This window comes from Dendrobium catenatum, unplaced genomic scaffold (genome assembly GCF_001605985.2).
Source record: "Dendrobium catenatum unplaced genomic scaffold, ASM160598v2 fragScaff_scaffold_1056, whole genome shotgun sequence".
Taxonomy (NCBI): Eukaryota; Viridiplantae; Streptophyta; class Magnoliopsida; order Asparagales; family Orchidaceae; genus Dendrobium; species Dendrobium catenatum.
In genome coordinates this window covers 1,329,469-1,343,085 of record NW_021319518.1, presented here as the reverse complement: position 1 = coordinate 1,343,085, position 13,617 = coordinate 1,329,469, and positions in this window count along the sequence as shown.

Below are 13,617 nucleotides of genomic sequence, written 5' to 3'. Positions count from 1 at the left end.
TCTGATCAGGAGCAAGATGATGCTTAAATTGTTTTGTGTGTTTTTTTATGTTTTGTTTGTTCTTTTATTTTTTTTTTGTGTTTTTTATGTTTTTTTTCTTCTTTTCTTTTTCGTTAAATTTTTAAATTTTATTTCTCCTCTTTTTTGATATTTTCTCTGATCAACACACACACACTCACTTTTCTAAAAATAAAAAATCTACTTCTTCTTTTTTCTTGAAATCTTTAGTAAGTTTTGATTGACTTCTCTAAAAATAGTCGAAGGAAGGAAAATCGTCATTTTTGACTCTCAATCTCTATTTCCTAAAAGAGGTTATTCTACTTTTGATTTAAAATCTTTTTCATATTTTTAGTTGGTTTTTGTAACACAATTTTTTATCTCTCTACATTTTATTTATCGCATAGGAATCTTTTGCAAGTTGAATCTACCTCATAATTTTCTTAATCAAGAAATTCGCTTTGTCAATAGGATGGATTTACTTTTATTTTTTAAGATTTCAAAAAGGTAGCATATTCAAAAAATTGGCCAATGATGCCAAAAATAAAAAGATGCGCAAAGACGCCAAATTGAATACACAAAGTGTATCAAAAATCAAAAGATGCGCAGTGCGCCAACCAATTGTCAAGAGGTATAAAATGAGCACACAAATTTTAATGCTTAACATTCTTGTACTTCTTAAAGCTTAAAAAAACCCCTGATACTTTTGATACTTGAGATTGAAAATCATGATTCAATAATTCATACATTAATCTTCTATTAGATATATTTTATGGAAGGAGTTTTGGAAAATGACTGTTTCTTTCTCTAATTTAATCCTTGATTTAGATATTGAATTAAAAAGTTTTTTAGCCTTTTAAAAGAACTTGAGTTTGGATTATCAAATTTTGAATTTCTAATCTTTTCTGGGCTATGCGTTGTCAATGCAATTCTACTAAGTTTTTGATTAAAACAAAGTGGTAACTTTCTCATTTTAAGTATATTTGTTATGTTCACTAGACCAGGGATCGTTTTTGACTTTTAATTTTTGAAGTGCTTCTGGAAACAGATAGTGATGAAGACAGGGTCCCCGTAGGAGAGAAAGTGGAATCTGAGTCATCTTTCTATTAGAAAATGAAGAAGTATGTACGCACCTTAACTCTAACCCCACTGTCTTCCAGCACTATTACAAGTTAAGGTTTCACCTGGTTGTAAACCTCAGAGGTTTTCTTGTGGTTCCTCATCTTTAAGTTCCGTAGTTGATGTCAAACGATGAATCTTTGAATGAATTAATATAACTCCCTTTTGACTGGTATTCTCCTTGTGGTGACAAGGCTGGGTACTACCTGACAAGCTCTGGTGTGGGCTATCTTTCAAAGAGCCATAATAACCATGGAAATTATGGCGGTAAAATTGTATTAGTCCTTTGGTTGTATTTTATCTTGACTAAGTCAGGGGCTCTGTTAGTTGGATGAAAGTATCCAGGTAGTACCCAGCCTTGTTGAATTTGTTTCGGACCCTTCTCCGGGTATACCCAGAGGGAGCTACCTTGACCTTATTGAGGTTTGCACATTCCTATTATACCCTGTCTCCTACTATACCTCCAATTTCACGAAAGTTTTGTTATTTTATTTTTATTGTTTGTGCCCCTTCTCTTTTTGATAATGTCAAAGGGGGAGAACGTACTGTTGTTGAATTTTATACTGTTGTTGAAATTTGTATCTTTTTTCTTTCAAAAAATTAAAAACAATAAAAATTTTTTATCTCCCCTATTTTTAAAGTTTCATTCTAGTGAGGGGGAGATTAGGAGAAAATGTTTCCTTTTTGAAAATTCAAATAGTAATGTTTGCCATCATCAAAAAGGGAGAGATTGTTGCAGATCTATTTTCATGATTTATAATTTTGATGATAACAAACATTCTTATTTCTCTACGACTGCCTTATTTACTGACAATGCATGTCCACAAGATCAGATTGTAGTTTGGAACCAGCTCAAGATTGGGTAGACTAGGTCTAAGTCAATTTGTAACCCTTTCCTTTCTTGAGTCTATTGTATTTGGTGTGACTCCTGATGCTTTGTAACTTGGAATATTTTCTGACTGTTCCCTAGAGTTTACTGTTTTAGTAACATCATCCGGTACGATATTTATATCATCCTGGACAATTGATTCAAAAGCAAAAATCCTAATTAGGGCATCCTCATTAAGGCAGTCGTCATTAAGCCGAGCTGATTGGCCTGGATGATATGTGTATCGGCCAGGACGATAAGTTTAAAATAGAAAGAATCAGCCGCCATGATCAGTTTAGGTATTCTTTATATTAGGAAATCGGCCAGGACGATAGCCCATCGTCCTGGACGATCTAACTCAATTATGCCTAAATTAATCTGGTATTTTTGGAAAGCATTAAATGTCGATTCCAGGATCGGCCGGGACGATGTCCTAGATGATTGACATCAGTCAGCATCTGTTCCCGGCGATCATCAGGATGATTGTACTCAGTTTTAAACTAATCGGCAAGGATGACATATAATCATCCAGGACGATGTAACCTATTTTCTTCTGATCGTCCCAAATCGTCCCGGGCTGATTGAGCTTAATTTTTACTGATCGGCCAGGACGATATGCTTATCTTCCTGGACGATAAAGTCGGCAACTTGCATTAATGAGCTTGTTTTAAGATCTTCTATTTAAGCTATGATATGACACTATATAAGTGTCTTTGACAGCCATTGTAACTTCATTCTTTTGGGGAAAACTTGATGAGAGAGATTGAAAGGGAGTGAGGAACGGGTGAAGTCTGAGAGAGGGAGAATATACTATGAGGGGGGACTCAAAGGAGTGTGGAGGGGGATTCCACACGGTTGCTCCGGCAGGCTTGCACCTTAATACCATCGGATTTAAGGCTTATATCGAGGGAAGTTCACCAAAGAAGAAGATCTCTTTGGTGTCAAAAGACCCGGCGACTCCGCCGCGCCGGGGAAGGTTGAAGTGATTTTGTAAGGCCTTCTCCGTTTAGCTGTGGGGGATAAAAGAGAGACACTGAGTTTAGTGTAATACTTGGAGGGTGCCTCCGAGGAGTGGACGTAGGTCAAGGTTTGACCGAACCACTATAAATCTGGTGTGTTCCTTCCTTATTATTTTCGCATCGTTGATTTCCTTGTGGTGATTTTGAGTTTTGTTGATTTGGTTTAAAGAATATTTAAAATACCAATTCACCACTCTCTTTATTAGCCTTGGGCCAGTTCATAAGGGGTCTAACATCCCTGACGAACTTTCAAGTTTGACTCATAAGTTCCCTTAAAACCCTAAATCCTTCATATGTATGCACCATATTTGAAAACTCAAACTGGAGCTAGGAATTTAATATAAAATATCTCTCATGTGACTTAACTGCTCTTTGCTCTGGCAATTTTTTGGCGATCTTGGTTTCTTCCTGTAGCTAGCTGGTTTCTACTATTGATTTGCGTCTTTATATTCATTCTCATTTATCATTGTCAAATTGCTCTCTATCTAAGGATAGAGTTAAAATATTATGTAAGATTAATGATATTCACCTTCTTGTTTTAATTGAGCCATTAATTATTGTTGATAAGTTGGATTCTGTTTGTAAGAACTTGGGGTTTGATGTGGCTTTTGGCAACTATTCCAATAAAATTTGGGTTTTCTGGAAGCATTTTATTTTTTAATATATTTTTATAGCTTTGCTCTAAATGATTCATACTAACAATATTTTTAATCAATTCTCTTATTATGCTTCATTTTCTTATGCTTCTTGCTCCAAATTAGACAAGAAAACTCCTTAGAACCATTTCATTGATTTTTATTCCTCTATTAAGGCCTCCTGGTTAGTTGGTGGGGATTTTAATTGTGTTACTAATGCTTCTGAAAGGGTTGGAGGTAATCCCCCTAACTATCAAGCTATGGAAGATTTTAATGACATAATCTTGAATTGTAATGGATATTGGTTTTTATGGTCATGTTTTTACCTGGAATAAGGGCTCTATGTGGCAAAGATTAGATCACATTCTTTTAATGACTATTGAATTTCTTTTTATCAAAGGACTCACATTGAACATTTAATTAGAACTTTATAAAATCATTTGCCTTTATTATTAGGTATTTCTATAAATTGTCAGAATATATTTCAACCTTTTAGATTCCAAAACATATGGCTTCTTGATAATAACTTTTGAATGAGGTGTAGAGCAATTGGCATGCTCCACTTTTTTCCTTGTGATAATGTTTCTTGTATGACTAGGTTGTGGTTTAAACTTAAGAGACTTAAACAAAACTTATCTTGGTGAATAAATGCATTTTTAAGAATATCTTCTCTAGCATTTTTCTTGCTAAAAAATATACATAATATGGATATTACTTACATGTTGGACTCTTCATTTTAGAACTTGACATCTCTAAATGAAGCTAAGGCTACTTTTTCAAACTTCAAGAAAAAGAAGAGGCTTATTAGAGGATGAAAGCGTCTTCTAAATTTCTTGTTGAGGGGGATCGTAACACTTCCTTTTTTCATAACATTGCTAATCATAATAAAGTGATTAGGAAAATTCATAAGGTAACTTCTCCTAATGGTGTTGTTATTGACAATCCTGATTTAGTTATTGCTTCTAGTATTGAGTATTTTGAGAAGGTTTTCAATACAGTTTTTTTTTTCTAGATTTAAACATTGATTTTTATTTTATTCCCTCGGTTATTACTGAGGAGGATAACTTCTTATCATATAAGATTCCTTCTAAAGAGAAAATTGGGTTAACCATGAAAGGTATGAATGATGATTTTATGGCTGGTCCGGATGGTTTCACCACGAAGTTCTTTCAAAAATCATGGGCTATTATTAAAGAAGATATTGTTAATGTTGTTATTGATTTCTTTTTAGGCAATACAATTCCTAAATTTTTTACTGCTACTTCTATCGCTTTAATTCTAAAATCTAATGTCATTAATTATTGGGATGATTATTAGCCCATCAGTTTATGTACCTTTTCAATAAACTTTTTTCTAAAATCATCATATGTATAGCCATGATTTGACCTAATATAATTTGGATCAAATGGGGTTTGTCAAAGGTAGATTGCTCTTTGATAATTTTTGCTTTCCCAAGAATTAGTTCATTATTTGCATTCTAAGGTTTCTAGAAGCAATATTATTTTTAAAGGTTATATAACTAAAGCTTATGATAATCTAAATTGGAAGTTTCTTGACATTATTTTAAAGCAAATTGGTTTCAACATGTAATTCATTAATCTGGTTAAAAATAACATCAAGCATTATTTCTTTTCTATTATTTTCAATTGTAAGACTCATGGTTATTTCAAATCTTCGCATGGCTTGAGACAAGGAGATCCTCTATCTCATGTTCTCTTCATTATTGTTGTGGAATTCTTGTCCAGTGGTATTAATAATCTTTTTAAGAACTCATCTTAATATGCAATTTAGAACTACTGTTTGATATCCTATTACTCATTTGAGTTTTGGTGATGATTTCATTATTTTTTTTCTAATGGGTCTATTAAATGGTTTACTTTTTGTTTAAATTTCTCAACCAATTTTAGCATGCTAGTTGGTTGATTTTTAACCCCTCCAAAAGTTGTTTATTCCTACTAATTCTATTTCTCCTAGGAGAGTTACTAGTATTGAAAACAAATTTGGGTTCATTAAAAAAAACATATCTTTAAAATACTTGGGCATTCCTCTCTACAAGGGTAGTAAATGTTTTTGCTTATTTGATGACATTTTCTCTACGATTCATCAGAAACACTCTTCTTTGGATTTTACTATTCTTTATTTTGGTGGTAGACTTATTGTTATTAAACATGTGTTATGCTCTATTCCTATTTACTTGCTTCACACTCTATGTCCTACTCTTATTGTTTGTAATAGAATGGAGATTTTGTTTAATAAATTTCTGTGGGAAGCCAAAGAGGGTAAACATGCTCTCCTATGGGGTTCTTGGAAAACCATTTATGGAAATGTTGATGAAGGTAGATTAGGCTTAAAATCTATGACTGAGATGTCTAAATCTTTTTCTTATAAAATATGGTTTGCTTTTAGAGATAAGATCAGCTTGTAGGCCAAGTTAATAACTTTGAAGTACTTTGCTGGTAAACACCCTCTCAATTGTTTCTTTAAATAAGGTTATTCTATTATATGGATAAGATTATGTGATACTAAATGGGAGGCTAAAAAGGTTATCCAATAGGGGTTGGAAGCTAGCAATATTTTCTTTTTGGCAAGATAAATGGTTGGGTAATTTTTATATTGATAGTATGTTAAACACTCACTCCACTTCTGCTAACAAAGTCAAAGATTTTATCACTAACAGGATTGGAATATTGATATGCTTAACAATTATGTGCCAAATTTTATTATAAGTATTATTCTCAAAATTCCTATTCATTTAGATATGGATGATTGTATTTAGTTTTATCTTTCTAATGATAGTAAGTTTGCTACTAATAAGGTTTAGAATTTTTTTAGGCATGCTTATCCTAAAGATCCTCTTTATTTAGCTTTATGGAATGTTAGTATTCCTCATTCATTTTTGTTATGGATAATTTTGCATAAATTTTTTCCTTTGGATTCTATTGTAATTGGAAAAGGTTTTAACATAGTTTCTAAATGTAAATGTTGTTATCATACTGAGAACATAAACCATGTTTTTATATATGGACCTATTGCTATGAAAGTGTGGTTATATTTTGACATTCTATTTAATGCGCTTCCCTCTTTTCGTTATAATTCTTTCTCTAATCTTCTTAAAGAGTGGTTCATTCCTACTAAAGGTCATATTAGAAACATCTTACATGTTATCATTAGGTGGTTTTTATGGACAAACATAAATGAATTTAAACATGAGAACATTAAGATGAAAGCTATTAGTATTATTTCCAAAGTCAAGGAGAAATATTTTCAATTTTTTTGGCTATATTATTAAAGGTTGATTGTTTTAAAGGATGTTATCTTGTTACTAATGACTTTGGTTTGGTTTTCCAATCCTCTTCCCTTATTTTTAAAGACAAATTTGGTTTTTTTTTTTAAGAATGCAAATTGCATTAATAATGGAAAAAAAAAATCAAAAGAACCTAAAAACAAATTATTGAGAGTAAACCAACCTATCACTTTTTCCTTCACAAGTTGAACAAAAGAAGTAGGTAGTTTACTCTCACAAAACAAGTCCCAAATAAACTCATAAGGAAAAGCTAAGTTAGCACAACAATGAACTAACTTATTACAATCACGACCAACATGATGAAAAATAACATTATTCCAACTGCCTAAAAACAAACAGTCTTCATCTTCAATGCTTCCACCCAAGTTCTTCTCTTTGTTATACACTTTATGAAGAAATTGGATCACATTCTTATTGTCACCTTCAATAAGAATACCTCTAGCATCAAGTAAGCTTCCATTCAACACATCCTTCAAAGAAGTAAATTCCAAAAGCTCCAACTGTGCTATGTCCCAATGAACTCCATAGAAATCGAATGCTTAAACAAATCTACCTCTATTGTCCCGAACAATGCCTCTGATTCATGCTTCATAGTTTTCTTTGAGGGAAGCATCAATGTTTATTTTATACCACTCGGGTGGAGGGGGATGCCAAAAATCAGAAAACAGTCCAAAAGACTGATTGACATCCCAGTGGTCCGAGAGTATTTGATTCCTTTTAGCCATATTTACAAAGCTGAGAATAGTAGCAGTAATCATTGTTTCACTATTCATCACCTTTCCATGCTTGATCTTATTTTTATTACTCCAAGAGAAGCATAATAATGAACAATATATCCTAACCATCAAAGGATTAGTTCCAACCAATACTTCCAACTTATACAATCAATCCTAGACAGATTTGTTATTTGGAGGAAGCTTTTAAAGGGTTTCTTTAAGCTTAATACTGATGGTTCTATGAATAACTTGAATGCTGTTTGTGGTGGTATTATTAGGGATTTCAATGAGTTTGTTATTGCTCCCTTTGGTGTTCCTTGCACGTCTAATACTGCTATTAAATCTGAAGTTGAGGTCCTTCTTCATGGTATTCAATTATGCTTTTCTTTAGGCATTACTAATGTTTGGATTGAAGTGGATGCCATGCTTTTGATTCAATATATTAATAGGAAATCTAATTCTGACCCTGTTAATTTTTATATGTTAAGATATATTAAGCATTGAATCTCTTTCATTACTTTCTCTATATATCATATTTTGCAAGAAGAAAATGTTGTTGCTGACTTCTTTGCTAAAGTAGTGTGTAGTTTAGCTGGTTTCACTAAATTTACTGAACATTCTTTACCAAGGGAGATTAAAGGTTTGATTAGAATGGATCATTCTGGTCTTCCTTATGTTTGTATGTCTTAGTCTGTTCTGCTTGTTTTTATTTTTTGTTTTGCTTATTGTTTGGCTTTGGCTTATTTTTTCCATGGATAATATTGGTTTTTTATATGTCTATTGTCCTAATCTTCTGGAGCTTTAGTGGTTTAATATGTGTTGGAGACATTTTTATCATATGCTTTTAGAGTGGAGTTTAGAAAATTGGCTAATTGGTTCTAGTACAATTCACTTATTTTATTGGGTTATATTTTTGTATTGCTTATATTATTTACTTTCATATTTTTTGATGGTGTTTAATTATTGTGACTAGTTGGGTTTTAGGAATGATTAGAATAATTATATTGCTGATTTAACCCCTATTTTTTTCTCCCTTTTACCTTGGTGGAGATTTCTGGTTTGCTTGGCTGTGATCCTTTTTAATCTTTGTCCCGTGGAGTTTGATGTTTGTTTTGGCATCTTGAAATTGGTTTTTTAAAGATGTATAAAGTTATTTCATCTTATTTTGGCTTGGGGTTATTGGTAGTGGATTTCAGTTGTGTATTCATCATGAGTTCTAATTTTGTATATTTTGTTGTCTATTCCTTTGCTAATTTTTTGTGCTAGTTATACTTGTGGGTATGTGATTAGATTTGAGTGGCATTTGGGGTTTCTTCATGATGGTTTTACAAATACTACTCTCATGAGCTTTTCTCATCCTAATCACTTCAGCTTTTCTACTTTTTAGTTAACTTTTTATATTTTTAAGAATATATGGTTTATTTATGATTGGGATCCTTCCAGCTATGGTTTATTGTCTGAGTTTTTTGTGTTGTTGGCTAATATATTTGAGTTTTTAGATTGTTATTAATTTACTTTGTAATTGTGCTTAGTGGAGATATTTGACTCTTTGGTTCTTTTTTTTTTTAGTTTTTTTGTAGCTCTTCCGAGTAGTAGCAAGTTGGAGGTTACTTTAAGGATCTTGTACTCTTTTTTTTTTTATATTAACACATAGACTCGTAGGTGGGTTTCAACCATAAAAAAAATACTGGAAAACTCAAATCTATTTCAAACCAGGATCCCAAGCTTATGTTTTGATGATTATAAATGTTTAAGAGTTTCTTAATTTCTCACATTTATTATTATTGTATATATTTTCTGTGTGAACTAACGTTTCATGTATAACATACACTAAGCACTACCAAAGGATCAGGGTTCAAGGTTGGGTAGTATATGATTAATTTTTGAAAGAGTATATATTTTTAACTTTTATAGAGTCAATGTATTATAAAAGATGTATGTTAGCTTTGAAAATGTACACACACATAGGGGGAGTGAAAATGAAAATATATATATTTATATATATATATATATATATATATTATAAATCATACTATACAAACTTGATCGTACTATATGTTCTTTTTTAGACTGTCAACTTATGATCGGACCTAAAAACCTGACCCAAACCTAACCAAAAAAATGTAATTTTAGGTTGACCTGCTTAACAAATGGGTTAGGCTTGGGTTCTAATTTCCAACTGGTTAAAAAATTGGGTCAGGTCTAAGTCAGCCCGCTAACCCTGGAATGACCCGAAAATGACTCGGGTAATCAGCACACACCACTTTCCCACACCCACATAGCTTCTGCACTAGCACACCTCTTCTGTGCAAGTAGGCTTGTGTGTAACTTCCATAATCCACACTAGTGCACCGCTTCTACAAGAGCAAACCTACTAGTGCATCGCTTCCACTCCTGCTCTTACACCCACTAACTAGTGCACCGTAAGGCTTCTGCACTGCATTTGCCCACTAACTAGCACATTGCACTGCTTCAACTATGGTGCCTCTACTAGCAGCCTAGCGCACTGCACCACATCCGTATAGAATCCACACCACTTTTTTCTGCTTCCTAGCGCACCGCACCAGTTCTATAATCTTCACCAACATACCACTTTTGCACCACATCAAGGGTCCTACATCTACACTACACAACCATATCTAGGGTGACTGCGCTGTACCACTAGTTCATAGTTCGCATCGCATCCAATATGATTGAAACACATTATGTCCTTATTTGCTCTAGCCTACTCTCAGCTCCTTGGGTTTGCGGGTTGGTTCTGGTTTATATTGATTTAATGCAAGTCAACTTAAGGTTTAGCTTTTTGACCCATTTGTGTTATCGATCAGTTCAAGTTAGATGAGTGGAGGGCGGGACAATTATGGGTTAGGGCTGAATCTAACTTAAAATCACATTTTTTTACACCCCTAAACATATTGAAACATAAATTAAAAAAGGAAAATTTTTATTTTAAATGAAAATATGAAATATAATTTATCATAAAGTATGAACACCATAACATATTGGATGATTAACTATAATAAAAACCCCCACCATTGAATCTACGTTATCTAAAATAGGTAAATTTGAATTTTGAAATTTGAACTATTCATAGTGTATAAACTATTTTGTACTATACGATTTGTTGATTTTTTTACCTAATTAGATCCATTAATTAAAATCAAATTAATCAGATCTAATTTAATTGATGATCATATTGTACTATAATTGATAATATTGTATGACTCACCATAGAAGTTTCGGATCACTACTGGAAAATCATCTATTAACGACTCATTTTATGGCAGAAAATTTATTCAGTTTTTGACTGATTTGAAAGTTTTTCGACAAATTTCTAGCAAAATTTTTTCCATGGTAAAATGTGTGTCAGTAAAATTTTTTGGTGCAAAAAATTTGCTGGAAAAATTTTCTTGTGAACTTTATTGGGTGGAAAATCTGATGGAAATATCTCATTTAATCCATAAAAAATCCACCGAAAATTTTTATGAAAAAACTCCGCCGGAAAAATTCATCGGTAATTGGCAATTTTTATGTAGTGGATAATGTTTGGTTCATCCAATTTTATATAAAATTCATACTATATGAACAACTCGATGACTTTCTCGATGATCTTATTCATCCAGTATAATCTAATTTTTAATTTGAACTAATATGAAAGTTCAATGGAGGGTGTTATGCCTTATTAAAATGACCCTAGGTACACCAAGAAGGGGGGGGGGGGGGGGGAAAGAGGGGGGGGGGGGGGGGGGGAACAAAAAAATTTATTTAAAATTCTCATAAACTTAAATTAAACTATTTGATCACCTGATGTGGAAGATAATAAAGATAGCAGTAATTATTATGATGGTGATCATAATTTGATCAAATCAATCTAATATCAACACAAATTTTTCAACATGCAACTTTTAAGAAAATAAACTCAAGAAAATTAAAGTTCAATACACTAGAATTTTATAGTGATTTAGTCAAATAATGACCTACGTCAATTCCCTAGAGTCCTACACTCCGGGCATTACAGTAACTCTTGGTGTCTATCTTTTAACCCTCACTATAACATGGAGAAGCCCTTGTAAGAATCACTTCCACTAACTCAATGCGGTAGAGAAGCAGAATCTTTTTAGCCCTCTTGTTGAGGTAGAGAACCCTGGAAGCTCTTTTTACCCTAATGGTGAAAGAAACAAAATGGAAGCTTTTTTACCCTTCTGGTGAGAGGAGAGTGCATTACAATCCTTTATCACCATCCTGGTAAAGGTAAAGGCCCCAAAGCTTTGATCTTGAAGCTTTTATTCCTAGAGAAGCCCCAGAAATTTATTGAGCTTTGTGGAGGAATTAAGGTGCAGCTTGCTTAGAGCAACCGTGTGAAAACTCTCACACTACTTCACCCTCTTGCACAACTCACCTTCTCCTTCTCTACTCTCCAAGATATCTCAGAACACTCTTACACAATTCCTTTAACAACCAAAAGTCCCTCTTTTAAAAATAATTAAGAAAAGCGTTAAATATAAGGTCTTCAAAAATCTTAAAATTTTAGTTTAGCTTAAATTGATCATACAGTATGATCTATAATCATATAACATGATTAGTTCAAAAATAGATAACATCAAGTTTGATGGAATAGTCCTAGGATAAACTGTTCAAAATCTATATACTGATAGTACAATACAATTATTTTAATTAGCTCTCAATCGTACATAATGATTTTCAGGATGTTTCAAAATTGTCTCTGCCCATTCTCCAGTACGACTAGCATTATATTGTAGAATTAGTATAAAAACTAAGGTTTTGACTAGGATAATCACTGAGACGGTTGATTTTTGTCCTAGCTATCATATAATACGATCCATATTATGTAGTAAGATCGACCATATTAATTAAATCTTGATTTGATTGACTAATCCCATGGATTAATTTAAGTATATTTTTAAATATCATACTGTATGAATGTCATCGTATAAAATGATTAGTTCAAAATATGAAAATTTAAATATATACTTAATTTTGATTTTTAGCTTGTTTTTTTATTTAAATATATTAGGAGTATGATCTAGATCGGTTATTATGATTAATTTAAAAATATTAATTAGAAAATTAACCATTTTAAATTATTTTATTATTAGCTGATCGTACACTATGATATGAATATTAATGTACCTTTAGTTCAAATAATTTAGAACTTATTTGCTCCCTCCCATGTATGAATGCACACTGTTGCCAATATAGCATACATATTTTACCATACTTTGACTTAAGAAATTAAAAATAAATAAATTAAAATTACATACTCTTGTCAACCATATTCCTACTCTACCCAAACTCTAACCCTTAGTTTTCTTGCATGGTGTACAATGTACCTAAAATGTTAGTAATTCTAAAAATATATGTGAAATTCAAATTATTAGTAGTGATGAAAATATAGTCATAAATATTTGTTATAATCAAAATCACAAGTATGAGATCTCGGATTGCAATAATCTCCCTTTTTTATGATAATAAATATTTTTGGTCAAATTTACAAAATTTTGTATTTTCTCCTATCTCTCCATCACTAGATGAGATATTTTTGAAAAATAGAGAAAAGTAAAATTTTAATTTTATTTATTTTTTAAATGATGAAAATAGATATAAAAATATAAATCATATAGAAAATAAAATTGATTACATAGAAAATTACAAACTACGATAAACTATATACTCCTCTTTTTAACATCACCAAAAAGGAGAGAAAAATGAACAAAAAATACAATCACAACAAAGTCTGCCATAAGGACTCCAACAAAAAAAAATAATCCTAGAAGTAGAATCTTTAATTAGGTGGTGGTGGTTGGAAATAGTGGTGAATAGTGTCAAATTGCTCACCAAATCATGCCATGTCGATCTCATGCTGTTGTTGCTGCTGAATGTGGCTATCCAATCAAGATTCAAATTGATCAAAGCATTATATCAACATCTCGTAGGAATT